The sequence below is a fragment of the Mesoplodon densirostris genome, chromosome 8, assembly GCF_025265405.1.
Source record: "Mesoplodon densirostris isolate mMesDen1 chromosome 8, mMesDen1 primary haplotype, whole genome shotgun sequence".
Classification (NCBI taxonomy): domain Eukaryota; kingdom Metazoa; phylum Chordata; class Mammalia; order Artiodactyla; family Ziphiidae; genus Mesoplodon; species Mesoplodon densirostris.
The window spans coordinates 5,179,497-5,207,462 of record NC_082668.1 but is presented as its reverse complement, the minus strand read 5'-3'; the positions used below and the strand labels follow the sequence as shown (position 1 = coordinate 5,207,462).

General features: G+C 51.6%; 1 protein-coding gene and 1 pseudogene across 6 annotated transcripts in view; one reads left to right on the top strand and one right to left on the bottom strand.

Annotated features, from left to right (window-relative positions):
* AGAP1 (ArfGAP with GTPase domain, ankyrin repeat and PH domain 1) overlaps positions 1 to 27,966 on the top strand; it is a 564,902-nt gene that overhangs the window by 138,371 nt on the left and 398,565 nt on the right. The window lies entirely within an intron of this gene.
* LOC132495219 (large ribosomal subunit protein eL21-like) lies at positions 12,304 to 12,784 on the bottom strand (annotated as a pseudogene).

The following is a 27,966-nucleotide window of genomic DNA, read 5'->3' as shown; positions in this document are numbered from 1 at the left end:
AATAGAACATCTGGCGTTTTACTAAATCAGTCGTTTTAAGACATTTGCTAAAGTGTTTATCTAAAATGGGCTGTTACATCAGAAATGTCAGAAAGGACATCAGCCCTCTGTGTCCTGGAGCAGCGCGTTGCACACTTGACTAGAGATGCTTAAGAAGCAATCTTCTTGAGACAGATTCCTGGGCTCCACCCCCAGAGATTCTGATTTAGAAGGTCTGGGGTGAGGCCTGAGAGTCTGCATTTCTAAACACTTGCGCCACATTCTCTGTCGACGCTGCTGGTCCGGGGACCACACACCAAGCAGGGAGCATTGGATTTTAAAGGGCGCGATGGAATATGCAGTGTATCAGGTGTCACTAATTTAAGGATCTGGGCTGTGCCTAGGTGTCATGAGGTTGATGGAGGGGAAATCAATTAGAAGCACTTCAGCTCTTTGTTTAGATCAGGAGCTGGCTTCTCTTATCATTTACGCTGGAGTGCCTTTTACATCAAAGTAGTGGCTTTTTAATTTCTAGCTCGAGTTAATATATGGAGTTGCCGAGGCAACAGAATTCAGTAAATCAAACTCGATGACCATTGTTGGTGGACAATCAGAAAAATGTGTTTTTGATTGGAGAGTGAGCTTTGGATGGAGAAGATGAAAGTAAGCATTGATCAGACCTAGGAGGAGTGAAGAGAGTGTGAGAGAGCCCCTTGCTGCTCTGGGAGCTGGGTGGGTTTGTGGGTTTATTCATTCACTCCCCTCCCCCACTCCCTCCATCCGTTATGTGTTAGTTGTTCTCCATGGCAGTTCTAGGCACTGGGGACACAGCAGAGAAGAAAGGACGTAAAACTGGACACTTGTGCTACGGCTTGCATAACTTCTGAGGTCCGGGGGATTCTTGTAAGTGAGATTACCCTCCCCCTACCACCCTGCTGTTCTGAAGAATACCTGGCAAATAGGGCACAGAAAATTCAACGTGGAAAAGGTACCCGTTTTCAGAGTAGAAAACAAAAATGTGGTTTCTGCAAATTACAGACCTGTGAGTTTAGCTTCAACTGTGGCTAAAAGTCTAGAAAGACTTATCAAGGGATGTTTTGTGGGAAGAGCTAGCTCCTCAGAAGAACCCCAGTCTCTGTGACTGTTGGCAGCCTTAAGACCAGCCAATATAGAGACAAGATGGGCTGCCACTCTGTGGGCAGTGCCAACCGGGAGGGAGATCTGGTACCATCGAGAAAACTATGCTCTGATGTCTGCGTAGCAGTATTGTTGAAAATCTTTTTTGATGTGCTCTGATCTCCATTTTGACACGTTACGGAAAGCATACTTGCACTGAATGTTACAGACAAGTGGCTGTTCCTGGTGTTTAAAGAGCTCATACAAATGAACATGAAGATTCCTGTAGGTAAAAGAACGAAACCCAGTTAATCTGAGATGCCATTGTTTGAGCAAACAAGTGAAGATTAAAACCAGTGGTGACAGTGGCACAGAGGTATCCAGTCCTGTGGCCGTGTTGTGGGGATGGGCTGGCGGTGGCCCAAAGAAGCCTGTCTGTCGGGTGGGTAGGGAGAGGGCAACACTGAGACCCCCAAATAATGACGGGGCAGTCGAAATAATTTACCCTTTCTAGAAAGCAGTTTGGAAATGTGAATGGATAAATGGTTTGTACACTTTGACCCAGGACTTATGCTTCTAGGAATCTAAGCTAAAGAAATTAAGAGATTTTCACAACAATTGATGGAGTAATATGTATTTCTACCCTGTCGTGTTCCAAAAAGGATATAAAGTAGCCTACAGGGATGGAAGGGGTAAGGCAAGTAATGTCTTCTCTTGATGCAAATTAGCCTTACATTACACAAAGTGTCTTCTAGTAGGAAATGCTTAGGGTTTGGGGCACCTTTCTGGTTTTTGAACTCAGTTTTGTAATGGTTCTTTTACTGAGGGAGAAATACAGGATGACGCCAACCGTGGATCATACCAGAAGGGTCGGCCTGCCTTCATTTGAAGACACACGTGGACTGGGCAGGAGACTAGCTGACAGCCTTTCCGAAGGCGTAGGGAGGGATGCTGCAAGTGTGTCCCTCTGGAGCAGGCGACCCGACCCCGGGTGGCTGGGCCTGGCTTCCAGGTGTATCAGGGGACCCCACCGAGGCCACCTGGTCGCGCTCCAGCCTCTGTCCACCACCCACTGAGGTTCTGCCCACCCACCTGCTGGGTTCCTACTTCTGGAGACTCTTCTCCTACCCTCTCCCTGTTGGTTCACTCACCCTTGAGGAACTGCCCTAAGCAAATTCCCTGGTCACGTGTCTGTGGGGTGACGACATTGATTACACCTTAAGGGGACAGCTGGAGGAGGGCTATATGCCTGTGAACACAGGAGATTTCAAAACTTTATTGCACAGACATTGCTGAAACCTTGGGGAAGAGGGCTCAGCGCTGGAGATAAACAAAAGTGTAAAAGATAGCAATACCTGTTCTTCCAGTGATCAGCAAGGGTGGGCAGGCAGCACAGCACCGGGAGGGAAAAGGTCCTGGCTTTGTAGTCAGCTGACCTGGCCAGGAATCCCTTAACCGTCATCCCTCCTTAGCTGTCTGGCCTGGGGCAAGTCCTTGACCTCCCAAAGCCTGTTTCCTCTTCTTGAAGGGCGGAAGTGGTACCCAGCCATTGTGCGGGGGCCCCCTCTTGCTTTGCTACGTACAGAATAGTGGCATAGGTTCACTGCTCTCTTCTGCCTGATTTGTCCCAACTTTGTTTATTATCGGATGGATTAAGTACTAAAGGGGAAACATTCAGGATTTAAAGGTGGTCGGCTTGAGGAGAGAGATGTAAAGGTAGGTTTTAAAGTCATTGTCTTGCTCAGAGCATAAACAAAATTATTGAAAGCCAGCCTCAGTCCAAGTTTAAACATTAAAAATAGCCTTTCTTATTAAAAGCAATACATGTCAAGTTTAGAAAATACAGATAAAGAACCAGAAGAAACATCTTACCGGTACTGAGAGGAGATTGTGATCAGTGTTCTCCAGCTGCTTATTTCAGTCTGGCCTGTGATGAGGTGATAAAAGGCAGCAGAGAGATTTTATTCATAACTGTGTATTTCATGTAACGTGGGCTCTTGTTTTCCTGGCCTCTTTGTAGCCGGGGGAATGGTTGTCAAGAACCTCCATTCATTCTTCTTTGCCCAAAAATGTGTTCATTGCGGTGGTATTTCCTGGACAGCTGGGGCTGCTTAACTATGTAACAACAATAGCAAGATGAAGGAAACAGACTTTCCAATTGAATATTTTGATATATGACAGATCAAAAAAGGGCACAATATTCTGCATCACGGATAGTGCTGATTGAACGATGACCAGAGAAAATCTAATGGGCACAGCATCACTGTCCGAAGGTAGAGACCAGAGTAAAGAGTGGTTCACCCAGTCCAAGGTCATCCACAGACGCCCACGTATGGGTTTAGTGGAGATGAAGTGATCCCAGGACTGACACATTTCAAGTGACAGGAACTAGATATTGGTAGTCAGTGGTCCCCCTTGGCCAGCCCTAAAGTTGACGTGCTCCAGTCCTAACCCGCAGGACTTTTTAGACTGTCTCTTCTCGTCCCACGTGACAGTGCTTGATGATAATTTCATCTGAAAAGGCTCCATCATGGGTCTCTGCGTTATTTTCATGAAGGCAAATAGTCTCAAGAAAATGAGAATAAGAATATCCAGCGTACTCTGTCAGATTCTCTGAGTTGCTTCTCATGGCTCTATCTGGACCAAATTTAAACATTCTAAGGAGCAGGCAGTGCAGTTTTCAGTCTTTATGTTGTGTCTTTGTCACTGTGATTTGCATTCATACAGGAAACCCAGCAAACTTGGAAAGAAAATGACTTTCTGATTGAATCATATATTCAAACAGAGCTCTTTCATGAGTAAAGAATATTAATTACTCTACCCAGGGTGATCCCCAGGTTGTTTTTGTTTGTTTGTTTGTTTTTTGAATTCTGTGATAACAGAAACATTTGTGCATTCCACCCAAGCTCAGCATAGATTTAAAAGCAGACACACATATGCTTTAAAAATTAATTCATGCTGGAATTGAGAACGTGGAATTAATTAGGTGTCCAGAAGCATCCCAGGCTCACCTCGCTTTACTTTTGATCCTCATCCCTTTATTTCACCAGTGTTACACTCCCTACCCTCAACTTCCAAAGTGAAAGCAGATGGAGAGAGCAGACCCTGCTGAGTGCTTTTATCTGATCAACTAATAACAAAGTGTTTCTCGAGCCAGGCTGTGTGTGAGCCACACCCTGAGTGGAGCAGTTACCTTGGAGAGAAGCAGGTGGTTCCCCTGGTGCTCTATGGGTCGCTTTGGAGCAGAATTCCTTACTCTGGGGGAAGTAATCTAACTTAACCATATATATATTTTTTTTTCCAGAAAGTATGATTTATTCATGTTTGAATTTGTTCAGTGGAGATTTCCAGGCTCCTTTTTATCCCCCCAGTGAGACTCTGTCCTACATGCTGTGGGCGAACCTCTGTTGGATCAGAGCGGGCAGTGCAGAGAGAGGCAAGGCAATTGGGGCTCTCAGCCTTCCAGTAAGTAACTAGCAGGGCTGCACAGGCTCAATCAGACAAGGGAAGAAAGCGTCTTGTCTGGGAAGGCCGTCCACTGCATGTCCCCTTCCCTGTGAGGACACAGGAGTCGTCATTTACCGCCAGACCACAGCCCATTCCCACTGGCCTGGGGGGTAGGTCATGCCTGCTGCTGATGGCTGATGGGGACACCAGGCGGGAGAGAATATTGCTCTCATTTATCCTGGTGCCTTGCTACCACTGCGGAGGCTCAGGTTTGAACGTGACACACCTTTTTGGCCAGACAGTCCTCATGTGCTTGTTCTTAGGGCTCCTTTAAAAAAAGAAAGAACTGAGGGCTCCCCTGGTGGCGCAGTGGTTGAGAGTTCGCCTGCCGATGCAGCGGACACCGGTTCGTGCCCCGGTCCGGGAAGATCCCACATGCCGCGGAGCGGCTGGGCCTGTGAGCCATGGCCGTTGAGCCTGCGCGTCCGGAGCCTGTGCTCCGCAACGGGAGAGGCCACAACAGTGAGAGGCCCGCGTACCGCAAAAAAAAAATAAAATAAAATAAAGGAAGAACTGACTTTTAAGCCTAAAATCTTGCTTTATGCCTAGTGGACAACGCAGTCTGAACATAAGAGCTACAAAGGAAAAGGAGAAGCATTGCATTCTGCTCTGTGCCAGGGGTCTTTAGTTGAAACTGCTGACCGTACACATGGGTTTTGGTTTAATATTTGAGCAAGACACGCCTGGTTTTAAATGAAATCCAGTAACGTCCATGACAAGGTAGAAATGAGAGTCAGGACGGATCCCAGCCCACACGTGTGCTGTGAATTTTCCTAGTTTCCCCGAGAGGATGGCAGTGAGCCTGGGGGTGTGGGGGTGAGACTCGGCTTCCTCCGGAAAAAGCTGTTTCTCTCTGTCCTGAGTTTCACCAGCTAGTGACTGTTACTCCCGTTGGGGCCTGGGGAGCTTGGGAGCTGAGCTGAGCACGGCAGCACCTTGTTGATGTCGGTCTTGCTTTGAGTTTTTACTGCAAAAAATGCCTTTTGTAAATCCAAGTGGGACTATTAGATATTGAATGCACCCCTTCCTTTAAGAATTGTTGTTGTTATTGGTTAAACCATGATGCCATCTGGATGATGCCATGAGCTGTGAAGCCCTAACCCCCAGTACCTCAGAATATGACTGTATTTGGAGACAGGGCCTTTAAAGAGGTTATTAAGTTAAAATAAGGGAACTAAGATGGACCCTCATCTGATAAGACGGGTGTCCTGTGTTACAAGAGGAGATAGGGACACAGGCACAGAGAGAAGCGGAAGTGGAGACCCAGGGAGAAAACACCACCTACAAGCCATGGAGGGGGAACTCAGCCCTGCCGACACCTTGACTTTAGGCTCTTAACCTCCAGAGCTGCAAGAAGACACGATTTCTGCGGTTTAAGCCCCTGAGTCTGTGATACTTTGTGACAGCGGCCCAAGCAGACAAGTGCAGTGATGTTTCAGACGCCATTATGAACGTTAAACTGTTGGTCTTGGTCATCAAGGTCATTAAAACCTTGGTAGGCAATTAATCATTTATGGACATTTTCCTTTACACTTTTAACCCTTTTGGAAAGCCTTTCTGCTTCTCTGTGCACACCGTTTTCTATTAGCAAAATAAATCTCTTCTGTTACTAGAAATGATGAGATTTTGCTTTAGAAATAACACTGCTAATACAACCCTTGGAAGAGCTGTGTTGACAGAACCACGAAAGGTCTGGATCCCCTGGGGGATGGGCAGTTTTCCTGATGCCCTCGCTGTGGTCCTGATCTAATTGTATGCGGAGTATGTCTGATGCGAAGATTTTATGGCTTTGTAAGTGAGTACTTCCTCTTTAGGGAAGGGAGGACTGCAATTGACAGACTTCCTTGCTGCCTTCCAGGGTCGAGGTCAGGGGCCAGGATGAGGGGTGACAGGGCCCTGGGGGCACACAGGGCGGGGGGGGGGGGGGGGGGGGGCAGGTTTCAGGGGGGCCGGAGGGGGCTCTCCAGGAGGAGGCGGGCTCAGCAGGTAGACTGGGCAGTGGGTTGGTGACTTGGGGCCATTAGGTTTTCCTGGGAGGGTTGCCCTGGAATCTGGCTGGAGGCTGAAGCCCTCTCAAAGCTTGTATGGGGAAGAGGAGGGAGCCTAGGGCTTTGCTCAGCCCTGAGGGAGGGATCTGGGGATAATCTTGATCCCTGGACTGGTACCTTGTCCCTAGAGATTCAAGTGAAATGGGAGCCTGTTTTACCCCAGGCTGCCTTGAACTCTCAGTTTCCCATGCATGGAGCTGGGTGAGGGGTGTGTCTGTGTGTGTGTGTATCACTTCCTCTGCCTACCTGCTTCCGAAGTCTGTTACCTCTTTACCCAGCACCACCCGCAGCAGCCAAATGAAGTTCCCTGACTCTCTTCCACAAAGCGCTCTCACCCTGTCTCCCCACCCTGACTTCCAGTCCAGCCTCCCTCTGTGGGCTCGGCCTCACCCCTTGGGTGCCATCGGTGCTTTGGGGAGGGTGTCGGGTCAGGGCACACCTGGAATGAGATCCAGGGCACCTTTTCAACCTCTCTGCGAGTTACTTTCCAAGTCTGTAAAATTAGGGATAAGAACAGTGCCTACCTCATCGGGGCATTGGGGGAATAAAATGGATGAACTGTGTCAAAGCGTCTGTGAAGGGCCTCTGGCTGAGCCTGGCCGTGGCCTGCCCTCCTCCAGCCTTGGCCTTGGCCACTTGGGCAAGAGGAGCCCAGGGCTGCTCTGGCTGAGCCTGCAGGCCCCCCGAGGGGAGGCCTGGGCTGCAGGAGGGTGATGGGGAGCGGGCTCCTTGGGGGTCTGGGCGGAAGTGCTGGCTTGGGGGTGGGCCTGCCCGCCCTGCCTGCCCTGCTGGTGGCCTGGTGTCTTCGAAGCCTCAAAGGTTAAACCTCTGGGAGGACGGAGCCGCACACACTAGGCTTTGGAACTGGGAATCTTCTATCGATGTAAAATACCTTTTTACATCTTGTCTGGAAGGGAGTGGGTAAACTGGAAGTGTGTTGCGTGCGTGGCTTGCAAAGAATGGCCACACCGCGGCCCTTCCTTCTTGGCCACGAGTGAGACCCGGCCCTGGCCTGGCCGCAGGAAGTGCGCCAGGCCCCTGCGCGACAGCCTGGGGGAGGTGGCGTGAGCAGGCTGCAGGACCAGGTTCATCCCTTTGCTTGATGACAGCCTGTGAACACTGGCAAGTTCCAGGGGAGGGGTGTGTGCTGGTGGTTTTCGTGGATGGCCATCTCAAGTATTGAATTTCCTTGGGTGTGAACTTGTAATTCCATAGAGCAGTCTTCCTGGGAAAGAGGCCTTTTGCATGAACATTCTGCTGCCTAGGTCACTGTTATTTGCGCCCAGAGATTTCCAGTGACAGCTGTCGCGTCTCTGGAGATTCTCGGACGGTTTGGGTGCAGCGATGTGGTATTTGCAGAGTGGCCATCCCTGTGGGTCCTCCACAGCTCCTGACGGCTTCCCTGAATGTGCCCTCTGAAAAGTGAGGAAAACCATTATTATTATTTTTTTTTTGCGGTACGCGGGCCTCTCACTGCTGCGGCCTCTCCCGTTGCGGAGCACAGGCTCCGGACGCGCAGGCTCAGCGCCCAAGGCTCACGGGCCCAGCCGCTCCGCGGCATGTGGGATCTTCCCGGACCAGGGCACGAACCCGTGTCCCCTGCATCGGCAGGCGGACGCTCAACCACTGCGCCACCAGGGAAGCCGGAAAACCATTACTTTGAGAACTTCTGAAGTGCCAGGTGCTCAGAGCCTTTGGATCCTTGCATTAACTCTGGGGGAGGTCCCATTAGTAGCCTCCCTTTAAAGAGTTCTAAGTTATTTCAGGTGTTGTATTTCTTCGAGGGTGTTCTAAGCACCTGGCTCAATAGCCTGCATTTCCTTCTATCTCAGGAAGGGCCCAGTGTTCGGCAGGTAGCCCCTGTATGCTGAATCCCCGCTGACCACCCCCATCCTGCGATGGCTGGGGACCCCGGGCGAATCCCCACCCGCCTCCTTTTGCATAGTGGGTGTGGCCCAGGCCCGAGGGGTGGGTGGGGAAGGAGCAGCCCTACCAGGGGATCCCTCCAGGGAAGGCCTTCTCGAGGCTCCAGACTGTCTGCCCTCTGACCAGCACTCCCCTCCCTAAAATGAAGCTTCTGCTGGGGGGGGGGACTCCCCGCAGGCAATCAGGCTCTGGGAACTCGCCCCCCCCCATCATGTTTGCCTGTTTTCCACCAAGGGAGAGGCACCTTTGCTCAGGGGGCAGCCACCCAAGATCAGCTGCAGCTGAGGCTTTCTGTGGCCAGGGGAAGAAATGAATCACCGTCTTCGCCGTGTCTTTCCCTAACCGCTGGAGACTTTGTAGATAAACTCTGAGGGGGTTGGGTGGCCCTGCGGTGTAGCGGTATAAACTGGGGCATCCCAGAGGGGGGCGGGGCCAGCAAGTCAGCTGACCTCTCTGCCGTTATCTGTAAGATGACCGACCAAGGCACTACTGCTCCCCTCCGGGACTCAGCTTGGATCAGCCGCCTGGGTTGATCAAGTGAACCGTTAGGCAGCATTTCTTAAGCAGAATGCTGATAAGGGCTGGGGTTTAGAGGTAAAGTTGGTGGCCCCATGTCAAGAACCCTCATCTTCTGGGGGAGGTGGTTATGTAAATGGCAAATGTCAGGTCAGAGCAGGGTGATCGATACCCAGAAGGGGTGTGCACAGGTGTGTGTGGCGGGGAGGCCACACACAGACACCTGAGCCCGGACCCCAGTGATGAGAGGAGTTAGCTGATCCTGTAGCCCCAGCAGGAGGCAGTGGTGAGACTGGGTTGGGGGGCGAGTCAGGACTAGGAAGCAGTTTGATGGGTTACAGGGAAGACTCTTGGGATGCAGACGACACACATTTGCTCTAAGCACCGGGGCCGGTGCTTCACAGACGTCATAACATTTGGTTGTCACATCTGCCCTGTGGTTATCACCTTACTGCATAAGTGAGACTGGGTGCAGAGACCCTAGGTCACTTGCCCGAAGTCACACGTGGTTTGCACCATTCTGGCCTTGGAGTCCGGCACCCCGGTGGCTGTATACTACAGGGGCGAGTGGGGGCTGTCTGGGGCCTGGGGCACCAGTGCAGCAGTGGGCAACTTCCTCCGCAGGTGACACGAGTCTCTGGGGGTCTCAGCGGAATTGTGCCCTCAAAGTCCGATCACAGCAGAAAGGATGGTTGCCCGAGAGTGGGCTGAGCCGGGCCGTGGGGCAGCCAGGCCCGCCTGCTCTGGGAATCCGGTGGAGGATGAAGAGGATGGGGAAATGGAGGGAGGAAGGAGAGTTGGGAGGACATTGGCAGAGGCCAAGGGCACGCAGATGGAGGAGAGGCTCTTGTTTCTGTTTCTTATTAAGAAACAGAAGAGAGGGAGATAATTAAGCATTTTCATGGGCTGGGCTGGCCTGGCCGAAGGAGAGGACACGATTGTGATGGATGGTACAGGGTCCGTTTGCCAACTCTGAGCGGGGGACGTGGGTGTGGTTGTGAGGCTCGAGAGAGGCTGCTCTGAACGCTGGCCTGAAGTCTTCCTAAGAGGGCCTGGTGCCCTGGCGTCTCAGAGAAGGCGGTCAGCCCGGAAAGTTGGAATGGGGAGGGTGGGTGGGAGCCCAGGGCTGCAGGATGCTGGCACCTAGCCCTTCCTGCTGTGCGAGCATCTGCAGTGGGCCCGGTGCCTCCGTGCTTGAGCTTGCACGAGAGCCTCCTGGAGATGCAGAGGGTTGGGTGGGCGCCACGTGCTGCCGGGCCGTGGACACGTTGTGAGCAGCGTCGGTCCAGTGGGGTGGAGTTTGGACGGACGCACCTTTGTGGGGAGTGCAGGAGCAGGGGTCTCCGAGGCACCAGGGGCTGGGAGGGTCGTGGCTGGTGTAGACAATGAGATGTCTCTTGGCCTTTGCCGGATACAGAAGGTTCTGAAGGATTGGGAAGGAGAGGACCCATTAAAATAACCGTTTTGGTGCAGTTCTGGAAGGAGAGGCTGGCCGGCATGGAGGGCTGTGGGCAGAGAACGGCTGTTGGAGACGAGGATGGTAGGACAGCGCTAGCTCTGGGCGTGGCTGTGGGAGGAGCCTCTGGAAGCCAGTGAAGGACAAGGCCACTGGGGCTGAGGAGGCAGGTGTGTGTGACCTGGTTCTCCAGGCCACCCCCCTTGGGGTGGAGTGGCTGTGACAGTGACAGGAGAAGAGGTACGCAGGGATGGCACCTGAACCCCAGCTCTGCACGTCACTTGTTGCGGAGCCAACTAGTCATGTCTTAGGTGGTTTATATGACTTTGTAGTTTAGAGGCTTTTCAGGCTGCCCTAGATACACCCACAGTGGCGCCCAGAGCTGGCAGGTTAGGCGTCATGCACCTCCTTTTCCAAATTTGGAAAGTCTTGTGCTGGTTCACTGCCAGGCAGATCACAGAAGTGCTAGCAACACTCCTTGGGGGACAGCGATGACGCTGGAGGGGAGAGTCAGGGAAGATTTTGAGTCCCGTGGATTGTTTGCCCGTGGCTGATTTATGTCTCATTCCCCCCTCCGTCCATCTTTTTTCATGGAAGGTCCTGGGGTTGGTGGTGATTTTTTTTTTTTTTTTTTTTTTTTTTTTGCGGTACGCGAGCCTCTCACTGCTGTGGCCTCTCCCGTTGCGGAGCACAGGCTCCGGACGCGCAGGCTCAGCGGCCATGGCTCACGGGCCCAGCCGCTCCGCGGCACGTGGGATCCTCCCGGACCGGGGCACGAACCCGCGTCCCCTGAATCGGCAGGCGGACTCCCAACTACTGCGCCACCAGGGAAGTCCTGGTGGTGATCTTTGAAAGGAGGCAAGCGTAGGACAACATCATAACGAGGTGAAGAATCTCAGAGCTGCCCTAGTTGTCTGGGCTAGAGACCCAGCCTTGCCTTGCCCCTGCGCCCCCCTGCCCTCCCACCTTCCTGCTCCAGGAACCCCTCACCCCTCGCCCCTACTCCTTGGGCACTGGGTGCTGATGACCAGTGTGTGGCAAGCAGATGAGGAGAAGACATAGATGTTCTAGTCCATCTTATTGTGTCAGAACTCATCCCGGCGACCCACTTGTCTTCTGTCCCCAGAGCTCTAATGCAAATTGTAACTACCAAGGGGCTGGCCGCTGCCATCAGCTGCCGTGGAGCGTTTATCCTCCGAGCCTGGGGACCACGGAGCTGGTGACACATTGGCTAAGGAAGGCAGGAGGCTGGTCACATGTCTCCCACTGCGGATTTGGGGCAGAGGGGGGATTTGGGCTTCGGACAGGCAGCTTCACATGCTGTTTTCAGCACTTAGAGAAAAATATATCAAACCTTCAAGTCCCCTGGGCACAGATGAAAGATTTCCAGATATCTCTGCAGCCAGATCCCACACAGGATGCAGTCGTGAGAACTCTTGTTCAAACAGGTTTTTCTTGATGGTGAGCTATGTTAACAGTGCGGATAATAATTCCCACGGCATTATTTGTGTCCTCGAGTTTTAGTTCCACAGAAGTTCTGGATTTTACGAATCTCTGGGTTCGTGGATCTAAAGACCAGCCTGGTAAACGTCCAGCTGTTGTCACACACACTTAGGTGGCTGCTCTTTGACAGCTCCTGGTATTTTGTTTTTACTCCAGAGGCTATTAGGAGGGTCCGTATCAGACTCTTCCCTGTTTTTTTTTTATTTTATTTTATTTTTTTATAGTCCAGGTCTTTTATTTGCTTTACACCCATCATGCCATGAATTCATAGGGAATGGGCTCCAACAGTTCAGGCTCTTTTCCATTGGTTCTCATGAAGTGTGCTTCTCTGGGTGGAGCAGGCTGGCGCTTCAGTTGAACCCAAGGACCTTTCTCTTTGGCTTCCTTCTTTTCCTGATCATTTTCCTTCACCCGTTTCAGGAAGCTGTCTCGGCTCTTAGAGTGTTTAATATGCTCGATATGCATATTAATTCTCTTGGCAAGAATCTTGCCCTTGTTTGTTTACAGTGATGCCAACAGCATGCTGGGTAGTACTGTAGACTCTCCCAGTTTTGCCACGGTAACATTTGTGGAGCATTCCTTTCTGAACAGTGCCCGTTCCCTTGATAGCTACAACATCACCTTTCTTGTAGATTCGCATGTATGTGGCCAAAGGAACAAATCCATGTTTTCTAAAAGGCCTAGAGAACATGTAGCCGGTGCCCCTCCTCTTTCCCTTTGTGTTGGTCATTTTGGCGAATTACTGGAAGATGGCAGTTCCGATGGCAGTTCCGGCCGAAAGGCTCTTCCCTGGGTTTTGATTGTCGACGATCGGGCAGATGTTATTGTTAGGGGAATCCCTTCTGCTGGATCCTGCAGAGGAAAACGTTACCAGATCAGCCCGACCCCTCGGCCCCTCATGTACTCGAAGGCTGGGAGGATTAGGTAATCTGTAGGAGTTTCTTGGGTTTTCTCCACACAAATTCCAGAGCTTCTTTGCAGCTGTTCAGGGGACAGGTGCAAAGTTGTGTGTTGCCCTTGATTAAATCCTTCTGACTCATCAGCTGAACTGCCACAGAGAACTGGAGGCCGGAAAAGGGGAGCATCCTTGCGGGGAGCCCCGGCTGCAGCGCAGCGTCTGGCATCGCAAGGGTGACCGTAGGGTGGGAGCTGCTCTGGTTGTCACCCCATGGGGTGTCGGCATTTGTTTCCATAAAGTGACAGGGAGTAGGCTTGGCTTTCATTCTATCAGCATCTTAAGTCACTTTTGCCTGACACTTAGCAAGGAAGACCACGAAGATGTTTCTGACACATTCCTGTATTTGGGAGTGCGAATCTATTCGTAACTGACAGGGGGCATACTTTTGAAATCAAGACTGCTCCTCACTGGGCTGCTGAAGTGTCTCTGAGGTTTCCTAGGGGCTCCTGATCCAGCTGTGTGGAGGGCCCTCTCCTCTGCCCCCCCACCTTTGGCCTCGGGCAGGTGGCTTCCCGTGGAGTCAGCTGCTGTATCTGTGAAATGGGTCAAATGAAAATCTCTTCCAGCTCTAGCTTGCTGTAATTTAAACAGCGGTTCCCATCTGCAAAGGATGGAGTGATGTCACCCTGAGCTAGTGCAGGAGCGGACTGTGTGACAGAGTACCTCCAGCCCTTGGTCTGTGGCCCGTCAGGCCTGCGCACAAGTCCCTGCAGGGGCTCGTGGCGGGAGCTGAGATCCCACGTGTCCTCAGGTACTCTGTCCACACCTGGGCAGTGCTGGAAGGCACTCCTGGGTCCAAGCCTCCAAGCATCTTGCTTAGGACATTTTCTGATTAAAAATAATACAACATTGCTTTGGATTTTAAATAATTAAGGTAGGCAAAACTTCACTTTTTTCCTTTCCAGCATTTTAATCACATCCATGATACTTATTCATTTAAATTAATTGTAACTGATGACGTGTCTGTCACAGAGTGAGGACCAGTAGTGGCCTCCTGTAACTCCTGCTATTCTTCGGATTTTGGGAAGGGCTACAGGAAATCATTGCTTCTCTTTTTTTTAGAGAGAGTGTCTGGAGCTTTCCATGACTACAAACAGAGGCAGGCAGGACTGGCTGAATTAATAAAATGGTAAAATGAAAAGCTGGGAAGACGGGAACCCCTAGTCCCCTTTTCACGTGGGTGTGTCTCGCCTGTGCCTTTGGACCCGCCCGCCCGAGGCATTTTGCCTTCAGGAGACATTTGCCAGTATCTGCCGATGGCGGGGAGGGGTGCTCCTAGCATCTAGTGGGCAGAGGCCAGCGATGCTGCTAACTGAACACCCTATGATGCACAGACGGCGCCCTACCAAGAATGGTCCAGCCCAGAAGGCCCAGAGTGCTGTGGTGGACACACCCTGCTCTGGATGAAGGCCAGATACCGCTTCCCTTTCGGAAACCTATTTTTTTTGAGTGTTTCAGGTAGAAATAATAATCTTCTGCCTTCCTCTTCCCCGCCTTCTTATCACATGTAACACTTTCTTCTGGTTGGTGGTTATTTGTGACACTTGTCAACCCCCGCTGTCAGAGGTCCACCAACTGTCAGGGTGTTTGTTCCTGATTCACCTTCGATGTGAAATCGTCTGCAAGTCAAGTGTGAGCGCCCACGCTGCTGCCCTGCGCAGGTGTGGTGCCGAGCGCCAGCATCTTGTATCGATCACCTGTCACCTGGAATCCGCAGGAGGGCCCCCCACAGAAACCTTTGCTGGCAGGATACTGAGCTGGACTTGAGCTACCGCCCAGGGTGCTTGCGTGGGTCTCCGGCCCCTCCTCTGCCCCGGCCCACCTGTAGGGGCACCCAGCTGTCTGGCTTCCATGGGGACAAAACTGCCTGATTCTCAGATCTGAGGATGCCTTCGGACGCGCAATGGATTGAGAAAACCCTTTCTTCTAAGGTCACACCAAGTTCAGTTGTGATCAGTAGTCGCTGACCTGGTTTCCCCACTCTCAAGCCTGGAGTGTGGCTGTCTTGCCTGTTGAGGCTGCACCTTGGGGCGCTGCCTTGTGATGTCTGTGCATTCGTACACATCACGCGGTTCCGTCGTTAGGCTGGCAGTGACCGCATTGCTGTCGGTCCTTGAGGAAGAATGCCGGTAAGATGTAGGTGCTCAGAGGCCCCCTGTGGTCTTTCTTCTGCTGAATGCCCTTGCCCCAGGGACTGAGCACGTGCCTTGTCCTTCTGTGACTCAAGGGCCTCTCACTTGAGTTCCACTTGAACCTGCAGTTTATAAAATGAGGGAAAATGGGGCCCCTAATGAGTTCAGCCCAGGCAGGGTAATTGCAGAAGCTGAGCATCACAGTAGACCTTAGATCAGAAACCCTTCCTCCTGCAAGGATCTGACTGGAGTCTTCTGCCAAAAGGTAAAACATGAAATTGTTAGGAAAACATACATGTCTTTCTTTGCTTCCTATTTGTATCTGTCAGTCAACCTGCTGCCAGAAAAGAGGCTGTCCCGTGTCCCGTGACAGGGGGAGGGATCCTTTGATGGCTCCTGGGGTGGGCGTGCAGAGGCCAGGGCACGGTCAGCGGGTTGCAGGTTTGTGTTGCCCACAGATGTGGTTCTGCCAGGATACTGTAAGTGTGATGACCGGCTGGCAAGTTCTGCTGGTTGGAAAGTCAGCTTGCGGAACAGATGGCTCTGCTGACTACCAGGGGTTTCCTTTCAACAAGGCTGATCAGCTCTAGGAAAGCTTGCAAAGTAGTATTTTTACGCAGGATGTTTAATTTATGGGCAGCTAGAAATGGCCCGGGACAGGGAAGTCGTGGGAGGGTGGCCAAAGGATCTCATAAACTTGGGACTGGGGGAGGGAAGCCAGCTGCCGAGGTGATGAATGGGGGCGTAGGTAGGGCTGGCCCCCTCTCCTGGACCCCCCATGTGGTCCTTCCCTTTCTGACATTGGCATCTCTGCAGTGCCAAGGCTTTACCTGCTTGCCTGCCGGCTGCTCGGTTTTGATGTGGCAGTGAGATCGACTACAGTCTTCCGTTCTTTTTTTTTTTTTTAAAGCTAAAATGGTGATAGAGATATACTCCATGGCATGGAAGAATTCAAGAAGTAATGGTCTAGCAGGGCTGCTTTAAAAAGCAACAGGAAGATAAAGCGGTCATACCCACCTGAACACATATAGTATGATTATTTTTATTTTTCAAAGGCAGGTCTGGCTGTGAGAAAGGATTTCTATTTTGGAGGGGCAGGTTCTGTCTGAGCCTCTCTCTGCCTTCTTTGCATCGGAAGAGCCCATGTATCCAGGGCAGTAGGGAGAGGCCATTCTCCCAGGTTTTTCAGTGCAGATGATCAGGCCTCACACGGAATCGTTACAATTGGTATGGAAAATGGGTGCTACTTGTGAGGCAGAAAGCACTGGAAGATAGTGAGCAACACCGGCTATAGCAGAAAGAGGTCTCCTCGTTCAGTGTCATCTAAGATTCCAAGTTCTCTAAGGTGGATAGAATGGAATCGTCTACTCTGCAGCCTGCATCCTCGGGCGGCAAAGTGCAAAACCCGGGCTGGATTCCAGACAGCCGCGGAGTGATTGGAAGGACCCTAACAGTTCAATATTTGAGTTCTAAAGAAATGCTGTTTCCCCGCCTTGGGCTCTGTGAATGCCCACGATAACAAGATCTATTTTATATCTTATGGGGCAGCTGATTTCATATTAAAATTCATCTCAGTGTTTGGAAGTTGCCATGGTCTCAACTACTAGTGAGAATGGATGCCAGGCTAAGTTACAGGGCCTTGGGTTCTGGTCCTAACAGAGATCCTGGCCTCTCTGCATTGCTGATCTGCTTATAGACCTGGTGGACCTTCAAGTCTCTACAGCTGTAAAATTGGAGGCTTTTTACTGTCTCTTTGGGTGCTCGTCCGTCAGACCATGCTGGGCACTGCCCTGTACCACCCTTTCATCCTCCTGTCTTTGTATGTTACGTCACTTGGCCTTGAGAACTGCAGCGTCTTTCACAGGTTTGTGAATTCTCAGAGGACAGAGAGACTCTGCCTTCTCACTGCTGAGTGCCACAGTAGATGCTCAGTATATATATTTGATGAATAAATGAACAAATGGAAAAATGAATAAGTGAAAACTTGCTGAGATGTTGAGATATCATTTGTGTTCAATTAATGTCAAATGCAGTAATAGTCACACATTTGTTTCTCTCTCGGATGTCCACAAAGCAGAACGCTGACAAAAGAAAATGACGCTGAAGCATGGAAATGGGCACAGGCAGTGTGACCCCAGGTTTAGCTCTCAGCCATGAGCTGTATATAGCTTTGGGGAAAGCACACACCCTCTCTGAGCCTTCACATTCCCCTAACCTATGGGTTCTGGAAACCTCATTCTGATAGATGATTACTGCCTGGCTCTAGCTCTAGAATTTGGTGATCTGTGTGTCGTATCAAAGGGGGCTTTTTATTGAAACTCAAAAGGTAAGACTGATCTGTCCTGGGGTCCCCATCTTTGCAGTGAGGACATGTGAGAGACACATTCCTGAATCCTTTAGTGCCAAGGGCAGGTGGATGGAGTTGTGAGCCTGTGACAGTGGCAATTTTGTGTCCAGGTAGAGCCACTGAGGGTGGTCAAATGTGTTTTAAAGAACTTAAAAACAAATAATCCGGGGCTTCCCTGGTGGCGCAGTGGTTGAGAGTCCGCTTGCCGGTGCAGGGGACGTGGATTCGTGCCCCGGTCCGGGAAGATCCCACATGCCGCGGGGCGGCTGGGCCCGTGAGCCATGGCTGCTGAGCCTGTGTGTCCGGAGCCTGTGCTCCGCAACGGGGGAGGCCACAACAGTGAGAGGCCCGCGTACCGCAAAAAAATAAAAATAAAAATAAAAAATAAAATAAATAATCCTTATTTTTTAGAGTAGTTTTTAGTTCATAGCAATACTGAAAAGAAGGTACAGAGAATTCCCACATCCTCCCCCCCGCCCCACCCCCCAGTACATGCAGAGCATCCCGGACCATCAACATACCCTGCCAGAGTGGTAACATTTGTTACAACTGATGAACCTACACTGACACGTCATCCTCACCCGAAGTCCATCGTTTGCATTAGGGTTCACTTTTAGTGCTGCACATTCTATAGGTTTGGACAAATGTGTAGTGACACGTATCCATCATTATTATATCATACAGGGCATTTTCACTGCCCTAAAAATCCTCTATGCCACAAAGCATCTTTTTAAAAATAAACTCAACCAACTTTAGGTTTATTTCATCAAATCCAAATATTTCATTTCACTCTGAGGTAAAATCCAGATTTCCTAGGTTATAACCTCCTTTGTAAGAGACCTCGCGATTCATCTTCTATCCTTTTCAGTGCCATAAACACAGTAGTTGCCCCATAATTACTTGTTAAGAGATTAAAGAAGGGAAATCAGCACTTGCGAACAGCTGTCTAATCCCAGAGTCACACCTGGCCTGGCCTCGAGCACTTTTCTTAGCAACAGCCTCTCAGTCTTTGGCATTTCCAGGCCTAGAGAAGGCTGTGTAAAAGCATCCGGTTTGATGAGTGGACGTTGTCTTTACCACATTTTCCTTCTGAAGCTTTTGAACAGAGAGATCTATGTTCAGGACAGCATGAAGAACTAATGTGTTGATCAAGTACGTGTGAATATAGTGCTGCGTCAGATAACATGAAGAACCAGTATCTACAGTGCCAAGGTGTAGCTGGTGGGAAAACGATGGGAGAAAAATCAACACTAAATATTAATGGTAAAGGGACTTCCCTGGTGGTCCAGCGGCCAAGACTCTGCGCTCCCAGTGCAGGGGGCCCAGCTTCAATCCCTGGTTGGGGAACTAGATCCCACATGCGCATCTAAAAGATCCTGCATGCTGCAACTAAGGCCCAGTGCAGCCAAAATAAATAAATCAATATTTAAAAACAAAAACAACCTGTTGATGAAAAAAAATACTAATGGTAAATATTTAGCACTTACACAGAATGCCTGCACATAGTCTCAGCTAATTCATTCCTCACAAGAATGCTCAGAGTTTAGGTACTGGGTTTTTGTTTTTGTATTTCTCTTCCATCCCCACTTGACAGGTGTAAAAACTGAGCCCTCTAGGAAGGAAATGGACAAGCAGGGCTGGGACAGGCAGCCTTCTTTCTTCTGCTCTTAGCCACTGTATTCTCTGGCCTGTTATCCAAGACAGCAAATGCCTGCCTTTCAGGAGTTTTTCCCCACCCGTTGGAAAAAGACTCCAAAATATTATTCTAGGAGTGAAACTGCGCGGTCCTTCACTTGGAGGGCACTGGTGTGAACCGCACCCCCATCGCCGGATGCTGCCTTCCTGGGCCCTTCTTTTTTCTCTCCTTCCTGGGGGTGCACTTGCTCCTCTGTAGTTAGGGCAACAAGTACCTAAGATACCTTGCTTTTGAAAACAAGCCTTTTGAGTCGCTCCTTAAAAGCTCCTTGATTAGGAGAGCTTCTTCCTATAAACCCTCAGCAGGTGAGAGATGCTCCATATTCTGTTTGCTATTGCAAGCCAAGCCCCGGAGTGTCGGTTCAGGCAGGCGCAAGACCCCCCGCTCCTCCCCCACTACGCCCCGCCAATCCCCCGGAGGCTCCGGTCCGCGCGGCGGCGGCGATCCATCCCGGCGCTTAGGCCAGGCCGCCGAGCCGCGCGCCCGCCGCCACCGCCGCCGCGCTCCCGGGACTCGGCAGCCGGGCTGGGCGCGCGGCCCGCGGTCCCGGCCCGTCTGCCCCTGCCCGCCCCGCCCCGCTCCGGCGCGCATTTCCATTTTAAACCGCCGCCCGCCAGACCCTCGTCCGTGGCCGGCGCAGCTGCCCGCGTGTCCCGAACCCACGGAGTGGCAGAGTCTGCGGAGCCGCCGAACTGTGCAGAAAAGGCCCGAGGATGAGAGCGGGCCCCGCGCCGTAGACAATGAAGCCGCGGGCGCCGCCGCCCGCCCCGGGCCTTGCGCGCCGCGACCGCACCTGCCGGCGACACAGTCCCCACGCCTGACCGCCCGCCCGCCCGGCCCCGCCGGCCCATGGCTCGGCGCCCCGGTCCCGGACCCCCGCACTCGGGCCGCGCGGTGCAAGGGCCGGCGGGCGCCTGGGGCGCCGTTCCCGCAGCTTGAGCGCGGCCCTCGCGGCGAGCGGGGGGCGTGGACCCTGTCCGGGCGCGCCCGCCCTCCCCGCCACCGCGCGCGGCGACCGCCCCGACCGTGCGGCCCGGCCCGCGGCGCGCTGGATGCGGCGGAGCCCCGGCGGGCGGCGCGGCGGCCGCGGTCCCGGGAGACATGTACCTGCTGGACGACAGCGGCGAACCCGCGTCTCCGCCCGCGGACGCGATGCCGCGCGGGACGCCCCCCAAGAAGACCGTCTACCGCATCTCCGTGACCATGGTCAGGAAGGAGCAGCTAGGCGCGCCGGGCCCCGGCGGCCCCGACCCGCGCCCGGCCCGGAGGCCCCGGCCCGCGCGCTCCCCGGACGCGCCCGGGCGGCTAGTGGAGGAGGCGGAGGAGGTGGCGTGCGCTGAGGACCCCGAGGGCCGCCGGCCTCGCGCCTGGGACTTCCGCACCTTCCGCACCCGCAGCACTGGGCAGCTGGAGCTCGGGCGGCTCCGGCCGTGCGCACGCGGCCCGGAGCCCACGGCCCTCGCCGGCAGCCCCCCGGCAGTGGAGGAGGGGACCGGCTCGCCCGCTCCCGGCAGTCCCGACGTGGAGGGGGCTCGAGCCGCGCCCTTGCGGCGCAGCCTCAGCTTCAGGCACTGGAGCGGGCCCGAGGCGCCGCGGGGCCGGGCCCTGGGCCGCGGGAGGCGCCACAGCAGCTCCGGGAGCCTGGCCTGGGCTCCGGGCGGCGAGGCCGTGGCCGACCCCGGGGCCGCCCTGGAGCCCGCGGCCTCCGGGCAGCCCGCCTCGGAGAAGCGCAACACCCTGGACGTAGGCGAGGTGCTCAGCAAGAACGACGCGCTCTCGGACCTGGAGCGCTGGGAGCGCAGCAAGAGCAAGAACCGCACGCTGGACAACAGCGACCTGCAGCGGCTGGAGCGCGCGCGGGCGGCGGCCGCGGGCTCCGGCGCGGCGTTGGAGCACCGGCTGCTGCGCTTCTTCAGTGGCATCTTCGCGCGCAGGGACGGCGCGACCGGCGGCGGTCCCTCCCCGCGGAGCGGCGCCTCTCGGCCGCGCGGCTACTTCAGCAGCCTGCGGCGGGCCCCGGCCGACGCGCACTCGTCCAGCGCCGAGAGCATCGACGGGTCCCCGCGCAGAGGTGGGCAGCGCGGCCGGGCAGGGGAGGGCAGTGGTGGGAACCGGCCGGGGGCCCCGCAGCGGCCTGCCTGGCAGAACACGCCGGGACTTGGGAACGGCTAAAGGACCTGCCCTCCCAGGTCAGCAGCCGGCGAGTGGCCGTGCTGGAATTGAACTCCGGTACTGTGGTTTTTCCCCAGTCATACCGCAGCTCTGGAAGTTCTGGACTGCCCCTGCTCCCAGCTGCGTGTGCTGGTGCCTTTCAGGGTCTGTCACTTTAGCCACTGTGAGCCCGTCTAGGGAGACATCACCTTGCCAAGCGGTGCCTTTCTCCCGCAGATGCTGGCGCAGCCAGTTCTCCATAAGCGGGCCCGTGAGCTCGTGCTGCACCGCGCGCTTGCCGGCTGGGATACCTGTGGGATGCAGCAGGGAGCTGGGGCTTGGTCCCGGAAGCTGCCACGCAGGTGGTGCTGCGTGGCCAGGAGAGGCGGTGTTCATCTTGGTTAATTTCTACTTCCGCCCCCAAGCCTGGTCTCCCTGTAGGCACTACCATCTGTGAGTGCTGCGATGTGGCCTCGCTGCTTTGGCAGCTCTTACCCTTCGGTAGAGAGGGTTCACTCCAGTGGTCAGAGCTGGGTCTGTGCCCACCGCCTCCCTGCCAAGTGGCATCCTATGGTGAGAGCTCGTCTGGGCCAGGACTTGTTTCCTAGGAACGTATTACAGCACACGGGCAGGGAAAACCACAGCCCCGCAGCTGATCCTGAAATCTCCGTTCTCTGCTCTCTGCTCAGTTCTCTGGACCTCCAACAGGGAAGGTTCTGGAGGCAGATGTGGTCATATTCTCTTGCAAGTATCAGCTGACCTTCTGGTAGTTGTTTGGGGGTCAGAATCCTCCAGAAACAGCACAACTCTCTACGTGCTGCCTGGGCATCGCCCTAAAGAGGCTGGGGGCAGGGGGTTAGGCTAGATTGTTGCGTCCTTCTTGTGGGGAGGGGTGTGAGGGGGATGCCTAAGTATATTGTCCCCTGGGCATTTCACCACAGAAAAATCGTTAGTAACGTCCCTTCTGCTAATTACCAGAACCCTGCTTCTGATCGAGATGGAGATAGTTGAAGCACTGCAATGTGGGCTTTTCATCAGAGCTTTTCAACTGCTAACCCACCAGCCCCAGAGAGCGTATTCCTCCTTAGTGAGCTTCACAGGTTAGCTGACTGCCGAGGGCGTATATTAAAACCAGCCAATACAAAGAAACCACTGCCCTCCCTGAAGTTACTTTTAAGGTAAACTGAAGACAGATGATGTCATGTTCTAATACACTCCCTTTGAGCCTCAGGATATGATAGAAAATATTTGAAACCAAGCAGTCAGATGTGCAAGTAGTGTTAAAATCTGAATTTTTTGATTAGGGAGGCTGTATAGCAGCATCAAGTTACCTGTTGTCCGGCTTGCATTAGTTTAACTTGCTGCACACATCTTTTGTTTTAACCTGCCTTGGAATACTGTAGAAAGCACCGTGTTTGACTCCAACCATTATCTCAACCCCTTCCCACGTGCCCTTAAAATATTAAAAAATGATGTGAGTTATTTTGTTGAGACACTTGGTTTGTATGGAGCTACCACCGCCATCACTTGTGCTCGGTGGAAGTTCAGATATGCAGGCAGCTGGTTCTTCCTCTAATGGCAGGCTTGCATCTTTGTTCTCAGGGGCTTTGTAGAAAATAGTCATTAGCTGCCTGGGTTCCAGGCAGGTACACCTCAGCGGGAGGGGGAGGGGGAGGGGGAGGGGGAGGGGGACCTCAGCGGGAAGGGGAGGGAGCCGGCCCAGACAGCACTTAGAATGTGTTTCATTGTGGTGGCTATTGATACAAGTTAAAAGCTTTGGGGTTTGGGTGTTTTCTTTCCTGTCAAATGGATTGATAGTAGATTTGGAGTAGTAAAGGTGTGAAGTGTATGGGAATTTTTCTCTCTAGGGCAGTACAAGATAATAACAAGAGTAATAATTAAAATAATGCTTGGTTGCTTTGTCCCTGTGGCCATTCCTTTTCTGGGTGGAATTACCTTCATCTGAGAATAACAGCACTGTGGGTTGTGTAGAAAAACCAAATGTTAGCGAACTAGGTTACAGCACACACAGTTGGAACTCTGGGGCCTTACTTCAAAGTTCTAGGTACTCACAAAACTACCTCCTTCACCTGCCTTTGGCTAAAATACCTGAAATGTCAGCGTTCTCAGGATTTCTGTAAGGCCTGTATCTATTGCAAGTAAAAGGTGCACCCCACAGCTTTTGGGTCTTCTCATTTTTATCATACTTTTCTACTTTTTATATATTTGCTTCCTATGACACAGATTATGCAAATTTTACGTGCTATTTAAATGAAGTTTTGAATTTAGGGTAAAATTCTCTCAGGTAACATTCAGATGCAGTGGAACCCAGGCTCAATCTCCCTGCGAATGTCCATAGAGCGAAGGTCCCCAGAACCTTAAACCATGGGGCCAGGTGGATTTTCAGGACTTAGAAAATTTGGATTTTAGGAAGGTAAAGTGGCGTGTGTAGCAGCACACGGGCCATGAGGTCAGGCAACACCCTGTAATCAGACACTAGCAAAATGCAGCAAAGCCGGAGATACTCACACTCGGTATGATACATATGCCCTGCCACCAAGAGGCTGCTAAACATTTGTGAACAAAGCTTCCATTTTCAGACCTGTTTGGATTTCAGAGTTACAGGTAAGCCGTTGCAGACCTGTAATGTGATCTATATATATTAGGAGGAGCAGTCACTAGTTTTAAATCTCAGCCACTTTGTATCAAAATTTGACATCCTTTCAGGTATAAAGGACCTTAGAGGAGATTTGTCATCAGGCAAATTTTCCTTTTGTTACACTCCTTCAGCTGTTAAAAGTTTGAACTGACTATAGGAAAATAACTTTAAAAGACTACCGAATTAATTATTATTATTTACTTGGCCTCTTAGAGTTAATTTGCTTAGGCAAGGTACCTTTGCAAGATGGTTAGAGTCTTATTTTAAGAACGCACACAGGCTCACACATCACATAGCTATGGTTTTCTTATAATCTTAATTCAAGGCGTTAGGATGAAAGAATTAAAAGCTCCTGTTGTTGTTGGATGATTCTCTCGTACTTTTTAATCCCTATTGGTCTGTTGAGGCTCTTCCGCTTTCTCCCCCCACCGTGATGTGTAACAGTTGCTTCCCAGCTTCCAGGGTGGCTGCTCTCTGTCAGCTTTGTAACTATCAATATCAGGGAAGCCCTAGAACATTTCAGAGAGTCCGTATGTCAGATCAAGGGCAGTTTCCTGTCATCTGATATGCGTGTATTAGGGCAGAGTCTGTTGACACAACTATCATGTAATACAGCGAAAGATCACATAATAAATGATTTATGACACTGTAGGGTGTCACTCTCTGGCGAGGGCCCTCTGCATCCCGGCCAGCCTGCTGATGGATGGAACCAGCTGCCGGCATCCTTGGAACCAGCTGCCGGCAGTGCCAGTCTAGGGCCGCACGTGCTTTCAGGGTGTTCTGTTGCTGTCTGGGAGGACTGATTACAGCAATAAATTCATTGATAGCCCAGACTGAGGTTAGCTCTTTTTTTTTTTTTTTTTTTTTTTTTTTTTTTTTGCTGTACGCGGGCCTCTCACTGCTGTGGCCTCTCCCGTTGCGGAGCACAGGCTCCGGACACACAGGCTCCGCGGCCATGGCTCGCGGGCCCAGCCGCTCCGCGGCATGTGGGATCTTCCGGGATCGGGGCACGAACCCGTGTCCCCTGCATCGGCAGGCGGACTCTCAACCACTGCGCCACCAGGGAAGCCCCTGAGGTTAGCTCTTTAAATGACTGATTTACAGCTGATTTTTGACAGCACATTTTGATGAGTGGCTTTGTTCTTTAATTTTTGATTCCGTTGATTTGTATCACTCAATTTGTTTAGGGTGATCGACTGTTTACAGTAAAAAAAAAAACAAAACTTTCAGTAAGAGGGGAAGCAACAGTGAAATGAAATGACTGAAATAACTTGATGCATTTTTATTTTTGAACTTGATTTGTTGCTGAGAAGGACATACAGGGTTTTAAAGAAAGGATGTAACTTAAAGTTTTTCATTTGAGACTTTTTTTTTTTTTTTTTTGCGGTACGCGGGCCTCTCACTGTTGCGGCCTCTCCCGTTGCGGAGCACAGGCTCCGGACGCACAGGCTCAGCGGCCATGGCTCACGGGCCCAGCCGCTCCGCGGCACGTGGGATCTTCCCGGACCGGGGCACGAACCCGTGTCCCTTGCATCGGCAGGCGGACTCTCAACCACTGTGCCACCAGGGAAGCCCTGAGACATTTTGAACCAATTACATACTCAGTGTTTTGAAGTTCACTTGTGTATGTTGTTTTTTTTCATTTGTTTTGTTTTTGTTTTTGTTTTTTTAATAAATGACTCTAGGTAGCAATTTAGGAAAATCCGCATCGTTTTAGTCGTAAGGTTGAATTGTTTTCCTGGAGACGGAGCAGCCCACTTGGGGTACAGACAGAGCTGCGCTGGTCAGCCAGAGACCCTCGAAGCAGGCACGGGAGGCTTAGGCTGTGTCTTGCCACATTTATTTTCTTGAGCTGGAGCCCACGTTACAGCATAGTCACCTATTAGCATCTTTCGTGATCTGGGCTTGGCTGGGCTTGGAATATCCTGCCCCCAAAGGGATGTTCAAAAGTACATCTGCTAAAGAAATCCTCCAGTTTTAACATAGGTCCACTGCAGCCATCTGGTCGGTTATACAATCAAGTACTTCTGTTTGGAAGAATAAGACCCAACTGTAAAGCACTGGTACCACTGTTTGTATTTTCAGTCTTTTTGTTGCTCTGTTGCATTCACAAACGTTGGCGTTTCTGTGGTGTGATCTGCAGTGGAGCAGAGAGAGAGCTAGGGCTTACTAGGGCACCTGACTCCCAAGGTCGGTAGCCTGTGGGCGGAGATGGAGAGGTTCCCGTGAGTCACAACTTCATGGGATACTTCGGGGAAGGTATGACTATTTCTCCATCGGAGCACTAATCCTAAAGTGTAACCGTAACCTTGTTTGCTGTCTGCCAGTTCGAATAGTCAGTGAGTTCCTCCTGGGCGTCCTCTTCCTCTTCCTTTTGTAGAATTAAGAGCACTGTGCTTGGCACGTAGACTTGTAATAGGTGTTTGTGGGAGGAACTGAGATGACTGGTGGGGGGGGCGACCCAAAAAGGGCAGCAAATGTCCTTGAAGAGGGGAAGGCGTGAATGAAGGCCTCACAGAGAGAGAAAATGATTTGGGTCTTGCAGGATCAGTGGAGTTTACCAGGTAGAAAAGAGGAGATTCTCCACCAGCAAGTTGGTTGGGATTTTCAGAGTTAACTCCTAAAAAAATTATTCGTGTTCACCAGATCTATATGACTAATTTCACTGTCAGCCATTAAAAAGGATGTTATGGTTTTCAGGAGGTATTTTTTTTCTTTCCTTTTCTTTTTTTGGCATGAGGTTTTTGTTTATGATGGGAAATTGCCTTTAGGCTATTGTTATTTTCTGTAATTATTTGAAAAATTATATTTATTTAAAATGCTGACAATGAGTAAAATAATGCAAAAGAAAAGGTTTTTATTAGGGCAACAATTGAGATAAAGTATGTACAGCTGCAAGCTGCAGTTATATCCCCAGGTGATGAACAGAATTGGTATTAAGGTCAACAGATTAGCAAAAAGAAGGGCGATTATTGTCTTTGCATCATTTTGAGAGAAAGTACCATCTGCCCACCATCGTTTTGGTCTAGGTTTAGTTCAGCTCAGATTAGAGTCCAGTGTGGTGTGGTGATGATATTTACTTGTTTGTAGGTTACAGCCTTAGGCATTCTGTTTCTCATACATTTCCATTGATGGAGGCATTCACATTTGTTAGTTTTCTTTTCTCCCGTTCATTTACTTAAGAGAAACCTGTAGGTGCTCCTGTAATTTAAAAAATCTTAGCACACATCTATTTATTTGGCTGGTTTTAATTCAAAGATGCATCTTGACCCTTTGTTTTCTCATAATCTCTTGTTCATTTCATTTTCACGTTGGTTTTCAATTCTAACATCACTCATGGATCTGAAGATTCGGAAAGCTTACAAAGAAATAAGCTCCATAGGTTGGAGGATGGGACTCTCTGTTCCCGTCTTCATTACCAGGGCCTACCAGCCCGAGGCTTGGGAAGGGATCATTTGGCTTCTCCTTATCTAACAAATGAAGATAATTTGAAGAGGCACACTTCACTTGGGGGAGTGAAAGGGAAAAAGAGGGTTACTTTCTTTTTTTGGGGGGTACACGGGCCTCTCACTGTTGTGGCCTCTCCCATTGCGGAGCATAGGCTCCGGACGCGCAGGCTCAGCGGCCATGGCTCACGGGCCCAGCCACTCCGCGGCATGTGGGATCTTCCCGGACCAGGGCACAAACCCACGTCCCCTGCATCGGCAGGCGGACTCTCAACCACTGCGCCACCAGGGAAGCCCGGGTTACTTTCTTTCATTGTCCTTTGTTGAGAATAGTTACGAAGCACTGGGTCTGTGTCAGGTGTGTTCGTCAGGTGCAAGGTTTTGCCTGACTTAGCGTGCCCTTCGTTTGGTTGGCACTTAGGACCACTCCCTTTATTTCGAGGGCTGCCTTTGGGTACCAGTGGAATACAAATGCATGTGTGCGTGGATATTCATCTGTTTGAGATGCCTGTCAAAGGGCAGCTGT